At 44.5% G+C, this 13,830-nt stretch overlaps 1 protein-coding gene and 1 long non-coding RNA gene across 37 annotated transcripts in view; one reads left to right on the top strand and one right to left on the bottom strand.

Moving 5' to 3' along the window:
* The window catches only part of MSI2 (musashi RNA binding protein 2), a 446,839-nt gene that overhangs the window by 275,506 nt on the left and 157,503 nt on the right, over positions 1-13,830 (bottom strand). The window contains exon 1 of one of the 36 annotated variants that reach the window (XM_081890494.1): positions 3,893-3,970. The exons of 34 other annotated variants lie outside the window; for them this stretch is intronic. The gene's annotated coding sequence lies outside the window, so the exon portion shown is untranslated. Of the gene's footprint in view, positions 1-3,800; positions 3,971-13,830 lie in introns of those variants that run through there. One more of the 36 variants, XM_081890493.1, reaches the window with a different exon arrangement.
* LOC309358066 lies at positions 4,093-8,449 on the top strand. Its single transcript, XR_014163325.1, has 2 exons — positions 4,093-4,436; positions 7,257-8,449. It is a non-coding gene; the product is annotated as an uncharacterized lncRNA (long non-coding RNA).

Genomic DNA, 13,830 nt, shown 5'->3' with positions numbered 1-13,830 from the left:
CCAGTTCAAAATGCACATAACATTATACAGAGAAGACATGCATGCAGTTTTCAACAAATTCCAATTAAACCAAACTTGCAATTAAGTCTACAAAGTTTACCAGCCCAGGAAAATAAGAAGGAAGGAAGCATGTATTATTATATAGTTCCCACTAGGAGCATTTCAATGGTCTCAATGGCGGGGGCATAAGACTTTTTACAGATTTTTTCCTGCCTGTCTGGAGCCAGCCTTTACTTTCCACAAGCAACCATGCATGGGGATATTTATTAGCTTGATTTTGCTACAAATTGGGCCGTTCTTATGTATACTGTAAAGTGAAAAGTGCTGAAAATGTACCTGTCATACTTGGCAACTTTACTTTCCAATGATGGACACACACCTGAGTACACCAAAAAGCCATGTAAGAAATGGCAGACAGTTAAGATTCCAGGCAAATTTTGCCCTTGCAGAGCAAACTGATAGTGTTCAATAAGAGGAAGAAAGAACAGGGTTGCAACCTTTAACTGATTAATTGGTTAGAATTAATTAATCAAACAAAACAGACTAAAAAGGCATCCCTAATAAAATTGGGTGACAACTTTAAAGAAAGTTTATTCATTTAACTAATACTAATTAAAGCTGTGAATGGCAGGCACCATCTTAGAAGAGGAATTCCTCATTCCATCTCACCGAGGAAGGAATGCCTCTCTTAGGATGGCATGTACTATGGAATATATATGCACAATCTAAAAACATTATTTCCTTCCTACTTGAGACATCTTAATGCAAATTTATGCAGATTTAAATTGATTAAAAGACGATTTTTAAAAATCAGATGACAGCCCTAGTTACTGAGCTAACAGCTTCATTGAAACTCCATATGGCCCCTCCATATATTCTTGGGAGTCCCCATAATCATATTCCCCTCCAGTGCAGCAGCCAAAAAGAGAGAAAGAAAATCCCAGACAGAGCTAGGGAAAGGAAAGAGCATGTATTTATCAAAAAGCTGCTGACATACCAAGATGGCCTGGAAGACAATGGCTTATTAAAAGGAAGTTGTAAGCTCTAGGCACATACAAGTTAAGACAAGGAGCCAGGATGCAAACATTTCACAAAGAAGAAAAGTTGCAGCAGTCAGTACCACAATATACTATCCTGACCTGGAGGTGGAAGGAGGAGCTGGAGGCTGTGGCATGAGATCTTTGGGCATGAGAGGAGAGAAAAGGAGGCTGATTTCCCCCCACCAAAGCACCCACACAGGGGGAGATGCAAGAGACCACTTTCCCTTTAATGACTAAGTGCCCTCCTCCATCCACAGAGCTTGAAGGACACCAGAGGTTGGAGGAAGGGAGTTGCAGGGGGGGGGGACAGGAAGCAGAAAATCCACCAGCTGTACAAGTGCATCAGCAGCCATGGGACCAAAGACGCCCTGGCTGGAAAGAAGGGGTGTGCATTGATACTATTATCAGAGCTTATTGGAAGCAAGGATTCATTCCCCACACCCCACCTGAAGTTTTCCTCTGAGCTGCATGGAAGAGAGGGGAAGGTGGAGCATGTGAGCCCAATGGAGCAGTTCCATGGAGCACCAAAGCTTGCTCTAGTACTATGCATGAACATAGTTGGTGCCTCTGTGCATGTGCAGAGAACCTTTCAAAAACCAGTGCCGGAGCCAGCCTCTGTGCACCTGAGATTGATGGGAAAGAATTCCAGCAAGCATCAAGCCCCAGAACATTCTCACAGTCCTAACACTGCATCTACCCCTAATATCTGAAAAATAATAATACTGAATTGGGAATGCCAAGAGGCGCCACTGGACAACGAGGGACACAATTGCATGTTGGGATGTAGCCATGATCAAAAGCCTTCTTAGATTTTCAGTATTGCCATACGCAACCCGTGCCTCCCCAAAGAACCCCAGGCAGAGCATGGAACAAATTAAACACCAGTCCAATTTCAAATGTTCACCCCCTTCCCCCATACTGCAAGCCTAACTATCTTTCAGTGACTTAATTCACTCTATTTTAAATAAAATCACCCTAAAACCGAGCAGCATTAAAATTCAATTATTCCTCTCCTGGCTGCAATCCACGGCTCTACAATTGAAGTCCAAGCATATATTTTGCTGTAGAAAATTGTCATTTACAAATAAGAACTGGCTGAAGCAGCCTTGTAACTAAAGCATTTGCAGGCCTGTCAGGGGGCCTTTTGCACGCCAGTGTTTGATTTAATATGGGGCCAAGCATTTAGTGTCACAGAGGAGGGGGGAGAACAGGGGAAAGGAGGGGGAGAGGCAATTATTCTGAGAGTGTGTGTGTGTGTGTGTGTGTGTACACATATGCAATTATCAATTTGATATGCAACATCTCAAAAAACGAAAGAAGGGGAGGAAGGAAAGTGACTTCCTTTCGGAAACTGAGAAGGAAGGGGGGAAGCTGGGGGGACATCACTTTGCCTCAGTGACTTTGGTCAAAGAAATATTGGTAATGACAAGGAAACGCACAGCAACAACATTTTAATGCTTGGAGATGCATTGCGAGGGAGGAAATTGTTTCAGAAAGCAGCTCTTTGGCGCAAAAAAACGGAAAGCACAAAATTAAGTCTCACTGTGGCAATCTATGTTTTCCTGAAAAGACAGTTCAATTGCTTCGTTATACATGTTCCCCTCCATGAGGGAATAAAAGTCATTTGTTGCCTTAGCAATTCTTTCCACCATGACAGGCTTAAGCAGATGTCAGCGCCCTCCTCCTCTTCCCCGAGTGCAAACCACAGCCACCACGCAACACCATGCCACCGAGTGATGCCACAAACCCCAGCCCTCCCTGAACGTTTCAACCTTTTGACTTTGTTCTGAATCGGAGATAAGGAGGTGTCACCAACTGAGGGGAGGGTGGCAGGAAGGCAAGCTAGAGTGTGGTGATTTTTTTCATTTATAAATAAAGTCAACACATGAAACAGCTTCCTTGCATTCCAGCCTTAATCATTCAGATACGTACTTATTCGGGTGGCTGCTTATGCAAAATAAAAATAAAAATAAGAGAGTCAGATTTTGCACAAAATTTGCATATGCTTAGAAGTATAGATGCACGTTTAGAATTAATCACTGTAATTTAAACAACACATTTTCATCATAGCAGGAAATAATCGTGTAATGAGGGGCTAACTGTTGACAGGGAACTCCAAGGCCACTGCTCCCTTATTACGGTTCCTTGTATTTAAACCGGTCTCGGACTGGCCAGCCCTTCAAAGAGGAGACACCTCCAAATCAAAGAGAGTCACATGTAAAAGAGGACACCCACACACCCTGGAAGTCCTCTAAAAACAGGCAGCCTGTGCCAGTGACATAGCATAGGGGTGGGGTGGCCACAGGGGCGGTTTCCCCGGGTGAAAAAATGGTTTGGGGCACAATACAGCTGTGCACTCCATCACTGGGCTCCATTGAAAACGCCTTCTCCATGCAAACCAGGAAGTGAACTCTCCAGGCAAGGGAACAACTCTTCTTACCTCCGTGGCTGCGATCTCTCGGGTGAATGTGCATGCACCATTAACATATGACGGGAAGCTGCTGGCATTGCCCTGCTGCACAGAAGGCCCAACTCTGGCCACAGGAGGCAAATCAATGGCTGTTGGCAACAATCTAACCCCAGAGGTGGTGAACCTGTGGCCCTGGACTACAATTCCCATCATCCCCTGGCCATGCTGGGAGATGGGAGTCCGAAGATTGCTTGGAGGGCTGCAAGTTCCCCTATCCCTGGGGTGGGTGGGTGTGTACCAACCGGCAGCTGGTCTCCCAAGCTTCTGACACATGTCTTTCCCAACCCTACCTGTAAATACCAGAGGGTGAACCCGAGACCTTCTGCATGCAGAGCACACGCTCTACTATTGAGCTACGGCCTGATCTCCACCGCTAACTCACATTACTCCTCCCAGCCGCCAGCTTCCGAACTCAACTCTCTCATCTCGCCTGGCAGTTGGGAACTTACTGACAGAATTTCGGAGTCAGTGTTCCAGGTTGCCCCTAGCAACCCGCTACGCAGAGAACAATGGGATCAGACAGCTGGAATAGGCCCGGAGTCCAAGCCCCTCATCTGAGGACAGGATCCTGCTCATGTTAAGATCGCAGTCGCAGCACAAATCAAGCCATATACATTACAACCTCCTCAAGAGTGAGAAGCGAGGCCGAGCAACAGAGCGGCAGTCCCATTGACAGAAGACAAACAATCTGGTTCCAGGCCTGAACACCTTCAGACTGAAGGGGGAACTCTCAAACAATCAATAACCCATTCCCCCCCCACACAACATGTAGAAAACAAGCATGTGAGGGGGGAAAGCTAGCTTTCTGTGTGCAGGGTCAGAATAGATCGGTGCCCTCATTCAGCGGCATTGAGATCTCTTCTCTGCTGTTCTCTGACCTCAGTGCCTCAGTCACTGCGATCTTCATCAGCTATAGTCACTTCAAAGTGAGAATCATGACATGGGCTTCAAGGAGACAAAAAAGGCACTGTTGACCACTGACAGTTTGAAATATTAGATTAAAAAGATCTTTCAATAATCCTTTGAAATAATATCATATTGGTACTGCCTTCCTGTCGCAAAAGACAAAGAGGTTTACAAGGTTTATTCAGAACCACTGAAGTAAAAACGTCATGCGCTGGTTGAAGATGATGAGTATTGCTACCTCGAAAGTTCATTGAAATTTCTATTTAGCCAAATATGAGCGAGAAAATTTTGCTGCCTTTGTTTGAGCTGGCCAAAACAAATAATCCACCTTTAATTTCAGCAGCCAGGGGAGGAGATTGGAAAAAGAAGTTTCTCTCACTCACTACACTTTGCAGAACTGAACCATTCTTACCTTGATTCTGGCTTAGACTTAGTTTCAAACTAGACTCTGATTTTGCCTGCCAAAAAGGGTGAGGGGAGTTCAGGACATTCCCGATACGGAAGGACTCAAGGCTGAAAAAAGTTGGGGAGCTTTTGGTATCTCAATTCCACTATCCATGACATTTGCTGAGCTTTCACTTCCCCAGCACTTCAGTTTGACAGGGCTTGTCTGGAGAACTAAAAAGGTGTAAAGTGTTTTAATCTGCATCACAAATTGCCAAAATTAATTTAAACTTCAGAGGAAACTAATTAGACCTAAAGCTAATTCCGCACCCCCCCATGCCTTCCCTTCATGCAGATCATATATTTGAGAGAGAGAGAAATATTAGTGAGAAGTATTCTGCCTCATACATTTAATCTCAACTTTTGACATTTCATCCTTCATGGGTGCTTGTGTCTTCTAAATATATTTATAAGTGAAGAGAGAGGAAGGGAGCAGAAATCACCATCTGTATATGCAGAGTTACATTACATACTCCACTGTGCTCTGCATTCAGAATACAACGTTACATCTGATTAAAACACAACTTCCCTAATGGGAAAAGTGAACTTGTAAATGAATTACCGGTGCTCTCATAGCAGAATACAAAAGACAAGGATTTCCAACGTCTGGAATTTCTTCAACTTGCTGGCAATATTCATAACATTTCTTAACAGTAGCCATTATTTTTAAAAAATAAAATCCACTTATACCCATTTGTTAAACCTGTATCCCTTCCTCCCAAAGGACCCCATTCAGGCAACCATCACAACATTAAAACAATACTATTTGAAATAAAAATTTAAAAACATGTTTTAAACATTTAAAAGTAATTTAAAACAATCCAAAAAGATTTAGAACATTTTTTAATAATCTAAATGTGCTAGGTGAAAATAATGGGAACTGGCTGCTGCTTGCTTGCAACCAATCATTATTCTTTCCAGTTCTCCAGATGTTCAGTAGACCCCAATGAGATCAAAATGCTCTGTGCCGTGGAAAGCAACAATGACTGCTACCTTTAAAACGGTTTTATTTTTATTTAGTGTCAGTCTGCTGAAACATGTACAGAGGCTAGGAACCGACTCAAAGCAAGGTGCTCTTGAAACTTCTCAGCCTGCACACTAAGGCAAGAAGTCAAAGCTTGTTGATCAATATTGTATTGAAATGTACACACTGCTGTCTCAGAAGACAACAAATGTTTTTGGCTTCTAGTAAACATGCATCTTTCTCTCCCCCCCCCCCCAAGAACTGTCACAGACCCCTTAAACATATTCTGTCTCTCCATCTCCATATTTCAGCTTCTTGTAGCTGGAAGAAGCAGTGTGAGTTTGCTTGCAAAGGGGCTTTCAAACAGCCCCACTCTATGCTTTGAAGTCCCAACAATTGGGACTTCAAAGAACAGCAGCATCTAATGTCCCTACAACAGCATGTGACTAGTGTGTGGCCCCACCTACCTGTCAAATTTGACCCACCAGAGGGGGGGCAGGAATATAAGAATCTGATCCACCAGTCAGAAAAGGTCTCGCACCCCTGCTGTTCCAGCTCTTCAACTCCTTGTGCCCAAGTGCATCCCCTCCTGTGTACCTACTTTGTACCATGTTCTGCTCTAGGCAGCTGATGGGATTCTCTACTGGTGGCCCTGTGTGTTTATTTTCCTAAACTCCCATTTCCATCATCTTCGCCCATGTCACTCACTCTCTCTGCCTAGAGCAAGACTCCTGCCATCTGTCAAGCTGCTCCTTCCAAATTGGCCCCGCTTTCCTAAGTCATGTTTGTCTTGCCCACTTTGCCACTGCCAACCATTCATCATCACAGCTCCTTGAGGAGAAGGGTGCTGGCAATAGCTCAGTGGCAGAGCTTATGCTTTGCATGTAGAAAGTCCCAAGTTTGACCCCCAGTTGCTCCAGGCGGGGTTGAAAAGGATCCTGCATGAAACCCTGAGTTCCATTGCTATAAAGTGCCATGGAGCCTTGAAGACATGAGAGTGTAAAATGCACCACTGACACAATTTCTAGACGTCCCCTTTTTTGTAACAGTAATACTTATCTGCTCTGTAAGTTCTGTTTGTTCTAGGGTTATGCATACATTTTATGGATGAATTTTAATTGCAACTTGTGAATTTTTATGTAGGTATTTTGTTGTATTCTACTCTGGTTCAAGGACTAATGCAAAGATATATATTCTGCAGCCCTAAAGAGCTGCTGCTAGTCAGTGTAGACAGTACTGAGATAGATGGATCAATAATCTACCTTCCTATGTTCCTCTCCCCAGCCAAGTGGACTATGAGATGCCAAAGACCCCTGCTAAAGAATAACTGCCAGTCAGAGTAGACAATACTGAGTTGATGGATAAATATAGTGTGGCGTGGTATAAGAACAGCATAAGTTCCCATGTTCATTCCTCTCTTCGACATTCATAGCCCTCCCTGCCAGAAGCACTGGCGACCTGCACAGTGTGGCAACCGGACACGTTAAAACACCCAGCTGCTTCTAATCATCAGAATGGCAAGGACCAGCTTCCTAATGGCCTTGTCCAATCAACACCGCTGCTAAGAATCTAGACCTTGTTCTACTAAGACTGGAAAACTTCAGAAGGAAAGGGGGAGGGGGGGAGAGAAATAACAACGTTTAAAGCAATTTTCCTCCCTGCCAAACTACTCCAGATGATTTCTCAAAGAAGAAGAAAAAACCTGAACAAATGGAAAAACTTTAACCCTTAGCCTTGATTAATTTCATCTACATAATACAGATGCTTGCAGCAATCAGCCACTGATGAGCAAGTCTTCCCTTAATCGCCCGAGAAACCAATGTCTGCGCAACACTCCAATTGGTTTTTTCCACAAAGAAGAGCTTTTCATCTGAAAAGACCCCGACAAGCACTCAGAAAAGGCCCAGAGATGCAAGGTTTCTCCCTCCACACTTTTGTTATTATCACCATTTCTTATAAAAAGGCTTGGCTAGAGTATCTCTTCACTGCCTGGGACGATCTCTCAGGCTCTGGCCATACCCAGAAGACCTTGAAACCGACCCTGAAGGGAGAGAAGTAGGGACACTTCCCTTCCTATTGAGCCCAAGCACTGCCCATGACCCCAAGGGACCCAACATTCCTGCAGAGCCTTCAGGCCCCAGCATTCAAAAGCTGCAACTCTGGAGGATTTGATGACAGTTGCCTGGGCTTCCAGCCAGATCCCAGAACTGCAGCAAAACCAAACAGGAACTATGGCACTGCTGGCAACGTAACTTGCTAGATGCACTGGGCTGCTAATCTTATAAGACTACTCAAGAGGAGGAGAAAGTCTGTGTAAATGCCTGCTTTTGTCATGGTCCGGTTGACAGCCAGGAAGGAACAGAGGTTCCAACTACTATGTAGGCTTTCTATCTGAGCCAGACCACTGCTGGGCAAGCTGGCATGCTGCAAGTTCCCATCCATGTCCAGCCAGCAGCCGGGCTCATTTCTACTCCTAAACAAGAGGCAATGGGAAATATCCAGGATCTGAATAGGGAAAGCAGAGCAGATAATAGCTTAAATACTCAATAACCTGAGCATGCAGGTTGTATCTAACACCAGTCATTCTCAGAAGAGACACCTGGAAATAAATGGGCATGACTGGCATAGGGTCATTCATTTAAATGTGTCTACTCAGAGTAGAACTTAGTTGGCTACAACCCAACCTTACTAAAAAGGCTTGTTTAGACACAACTGCCAAGCCATGGTTTGTCCTAACTGTAGTGCAGGCGCCAAACCAAAGTGTGTGCTCCAAACAAGCAAACTATGGTTTATAAAGTAGCATCACCACTACTAGGACCCAGAATGGGCAGGTTTGCCTGGGTGATGGTGGTCCTTCAAGTAACTTGACACCCACCAATAGCCCTGAGCGTGGAGGCTGGAGCCAAAGAAACCAATGCAGTTGAAGCAGGTAAATTAATGAGGTCTGGAGGGAGCCATCACCCTAGCAAAAGTCTAGAGGAGACTGAGGGGGCTTGCATACTTATTTATTAATATTACCTGTATTCCAATATTCATTTTTTTAAAATAAAATACCAAAGCACTTTACATGGCAACAAAAACAAGAACACGGAACAAAATGTAACAGTGGAAGTTATCAGCATCAAAGATAGTAGCCAGAGGGGCCAGGAGCAGCTATTAACTGTCTGGGAAAGATTGAGGGAATAACTCAATTATCGGCACCCACCTGATCACCAAGGGGAGATTAGTCCACAAGTTAGGGGCCACCACAAAGAAAGCCATTCTTAGCACCAATGAGAGGTGGGCATCTGCAGGCTGCAATACAGTTATTAGGGTTTCCTTGCAGATCACAGTGACCTCTACCTGGTCATAGCCTGCAGCAGGATGATGGTTTGCAGCTGGGTTTTCTCCCTTTTCCTAGGTAGATCCTTCCTCCTGAGTAGCCTCCCTGCCAACAGCCCTGTCTGGCAGCAAAGCAGGTGCTCCTGTGCCTTTGAGCATCCCGTGTGATAATGACTCCCAGACAGTTAATTTTGATTCCTTTCAACATAGAATCCATGAGCTGATTCAAGCTTTCAGGAAAATGTGAGATAGCGTCCCAAGACAGTACCACTTCAGAACATGTTTCTAGGCAAGAGAAGACTGAATGTGTGCATCTTCTCCAAGGTTGGTTGGTGTGTTTTTTTGTTTTTTGTTTTTTAAGAAAAAAGTTCGAGGAATGTATAAATTAAGTGCAACACAGAAAAGGATTTGAGGCTTATCTTCTACATACAGGGAGTGTTAGGGAAGGGTGCAGTAGGTTAGAGAATGGTGCTGATAACACCAAGGTTGCAGGTTCAATCCCCACATGGGGCAGCTGCCTATTCCTGCACAGCTCATACTCTGGTTTCTCTTCAGGTCATAGAAATCTTTCACCTTTTATTAAGTATGTTCCTGCACTGCAGGGGGTTGGACTAGATGATTCTCAGGGTACCTTCCCAACTCTACAATTTTTCGATCCACTTCTCACTTGCATTGCAATGCAGCACAGTCTCCAAAGGACTGTACCACATGCTGTTTCGAACCGTTTGAATCAGATTAGTAATATATACTGCTGTTTCCGTGTAGCAGATTTTTCTTCCTGCACACTTAAGAAACACATCCCTATAAATCCTCCCAGCAAGGAAGTTCAGCTTCCAGAGAAGAGGGTGGCAAGAAAGTGGGGAGGAGGGGGGTGATGGCAGTTAAAGCACCACCAATCAAAACAGTCCTCAAGTCCTGTAGAAACCTAAGTAAATGTGTAATGTCACAGATGGCGCACAGATACCAACGTCAGTTCCATTCGGATCATTTTTTCAAAACCTAGCAAGGAATAATCCCCCACTGCTGAAAACCATGCTAACAGGTCCTTTGGAGCAAGAGTTTATTGAAGCACAGACAAAGCCAGGGGGAAGCAAGGAACTTGGAAGCAAAACCTGTGGGGTTGTTCAACAAGCGAACCGAGAGACCCCCGTCCTCCAACTTGAAGCAGCCTACACTGGAGGTAAAAAGCAGCGTGAAGAATACAATACACCACCACCCCTGCCACAAATGAATTAACCCAACACAGAAATAATAGATTCAACACCTGTCCTGCACCATCAAAAGACTAAATGAAAAGTAAACCGAGAAAATAATTTGTAAACGGACACATCTTTTTATTTAAAAAAACACTACTTCTCAAGGGGCGCATGGCTTGGGTTCACCTACTGACGGACTGCAGAAACATGAACTTCAAAAGTGTACAGTGGCCAATAGCTAGGAACATAGAACCTGCCTTGTACTGAATCAAACCACTGGTCCATCTAGTGCAGTATTGCCTACACTGGCCAGCAGAGGCTCTCCAGGATTCCAGCAGAGGTTTCTCCCAGTCCTACCTGGAGCTGCTGGGGATTGAACCTGGGACCTTCTGCACGCAAAGCAAATGCTCTACCACTGAGCTATGGCACCAGACTGGCTGCCCCTAAACAAACCACAAGACTGAATCCAATGTTCTCTTGTCCGCTTGCACAAAAGGCCTCTGTGATCCAGCACAACAGTTACACCAGTGGAAACACTGTGTGCAACAGATCTCCTCTTCCCAGGAACGAAAGAAAGTAAGAACAGAGCGGCGGGCATGCGAGACCAAGTTTCCCCATTACATTTGAACAGCTCTCTCTTTGAGGCACACATCAGCTTGCACGCTCAGCTTTCCTTTCAAAGCCTATTAAAGGAGTCTCCCAATGCTGGAAGATTTATTGCTCAGTACGATAGCTGCTGCACACCGCTTTGTTTGTTAATTGCGATTACTTTGCCTGCAGAAGAGTAGTCATCTAATAAATCAGTTATCTCCAGGTAGAATTGATTTTAAAAGTTGTTAGCATTGTAAACTGAAGTACTTGGTAACAGCACACAGTAAAAAGAGAAAGGCCCAAGTCTTCTGTTTATATGCTCGTATTGGACGATTCCTCCCACCCTTTTTTAAGGTTTAAAGAGACTGTCACAAACCAAGGAATCTTTATTATTTCTTTGAGCTCATTGGTAGAATCCAGTTTCATTGTTGCGGCATTAAAAAATGTCAGCACTGGAATGATATTTGTCAAATTTGAAAACTTAAAAAATAAATCTCACACTGATCATTAATATTCTGCACAGCAAAAGCTGGATTTCAGCTAAGCAAAATACCGCTGAATGGATGTTCTAATGCACAACAGGACAGTTTTGGCATAACAATAAGCTATGGTTTGTTTAGCTAAACTACATTTGTATCTACTTCTGAACCAGCTCATTAGCCTTGAAATGCTGGGGACTGATCACAAAAGATCATAAAGCAGTTTGAAGCTGGTTGGTGAAAATAATCACTCCTGTATTTATTATCATAGGTTAGGGAAGCCCAGGTGGTGCTCTTCAGATGTTGTTGGACTCCAAATCCCATCATCCCTACCAACTGGCCATACTGGCTAGAGTTCATGGGAACTGGAGCCCAAGAACTCCTGGAGGGCACCACACTGGCTCCCTTTGTTGTTAGGATCCTGGATGCATTTATTTGGATGTAAAATTCGTCCCCATCTTGGGGATGAAAGAAAATTAGCAACATCTGACAGATATGAAGCTCTAAACAAGCTTCACATACTGGGGTCTGGATTTTCCCCATGTGAAAAATACACACTACATTGGTACCTCAGGCTAAGTACTTAATTCGTTCTGAAGGTACGTTCTTAACCTGAAACTGTTCTTAACCTGAAGCACCACTTTAGCTAATGGGGCCTCCTGCTGCTGCCGCGCTGCCAGAGCACGATTTCTGTTCTCATCCTGAAGCAAAGTTCTTAACCCGAGGTAATATTTCTGGGTTAGCGGAGTCTGTAACCTGAAGCGTATGTAACCCGAGGTACCACTGTAATTCCAAATTAAAATTGGAACCCTGCTACAGCCTTGCACCTTAAAAGTTTTATTATTAGGTTGTATAAGGGAAATATTTGCCCAAACAAGCCCCTCCTCCTTCTGGATTTGTGTGTGAATCATCACTGCCCTGGGCATAATTCCTGTCTGGAAGAAGTAAGGTCCATAGCAGTGAGTCACCCACAGAGACACAGACTGCGGCTTCCCCTTCAGGTGGGCAATGCAGGTCTGCCTGAACAACCCAATCACACATGGCACAGGGATGCAGCAGAATTGACCACCCCCACTGTGGCTGATAGGAAAGAGGAAAGGCTACTACAGGAGAATCACGCTACATTGGTTTGGTTTTCCTCGAGCACCTGATAGGCCAAAGGCCAGCACACAAGAACATCCTTCATCTGTTGCAGGGACTCCAGCACCTTGGCAGCGTCAACCAATTTACTTGAGGGATCGCCTTACTCCATACAGGCCAATTTAGTCACTTCAGTCTGCTGATTGTGCCCTTCTACAAGTGCCGTGCAATGTCCATTCGGTACAGGTTGTTCCTTTAATGTAGCAGCACCTGCACTTTGGAACACTGGAACATTAGGTACCATTACCGGCTGAAAAAGTTTTCTGTTTCAACAGACCCATTCAGACGTATGGTTTGGTTATATCTAGCTTTGAATTTGTTTTAGATTTTTTTTTTAAAGTTTCCAAATATGTCCTAAATGTGTTTTATTTTTATAGATGTGTTTGCCACGATGTGCCCCTATTGAACAAAGGACAGGATATAAATTTAATAAACTACTGCAGCGGCCTTGCTTCCAAACCTCTGGCCATGTTTGGAATGTAGCCTGTTGTACAAAGTTAGGGGTACATTTCTTGCTCTGCTCACTTTCACTTCTGGCCCTCCTTACTGCTGACCTGCTGCCCCTGGAAGGTGGCTCAAGAGGTAACGAAGCCCTTGGACTGAAATTGATTGATTGATTGATTGATTTCTCATCTATCACATTTCAGGCCCACCTTTCCACCAAAAAGTTCAAGGCAGTATGGATGCTTTAGTTTAGATTCTTGCAATAGGTAAAAAGGTAAAGGAGTCCTGGATGGTTAAGTCCAGTCAAAGGCGACTATGGGGATGCGGCGCTGATATCACTTTCAGGCTGAGGGAGCCGGCGTTTGTCCACAGACAGCTTTCCAGGTCATGAGTCCAGCACGACTAAACCACTTCTGGTGCAATGGGACAGAAGCCAGAGTGCACAGAAACACCATTTACCTTCCCGCCACAGATGTACCTATTTATCTACTTGCACTGGTATGCTTTCAAACTGCTAGGTTGGCAGGAGCTGGGACAGAGCAACGGGAGCTCACTCCATCATGTGGATTCGAACCACCGACCTTTCGATCGGCAAGCCCAAGAGGCTCAGTGGTTTAGACCACAGCGCCACCCGCATCCCATTGCAGGGAGCTGGACTAGATGACCATTGGTGTCCCTTCCAACTCTACAACTATATTTTTCTACGTGGCTCTTCTCCAAGAGCCCAAGGACACTCACTGAGCTTCAAGGTGGAGCCGGCACTCTTAACCACTACACCACAACAGCGTAATCTTCCCAGCCTTGCACTTTATAGCAAAAAAAAAAAGGCTCTCTC

Source organism: Podarcis melisellensis (genome assembly GCF_964234715.1).
Source record: "Podarcis melisellensis genome assembly, chromosome: 15".
In the NCBI taxonomy this organism is placed as follows: domain Eukaryota; kingdom Metazoa; phylum Chordata; class Lepidosauria; order Squamata; family Lacertidae; genus Podarcis; species Podarcis melisellensis.
Note: the sequence above shows the minus strand (reverse complement) of the source record. Positions and strands in the feature narration are given on the sequence as shown.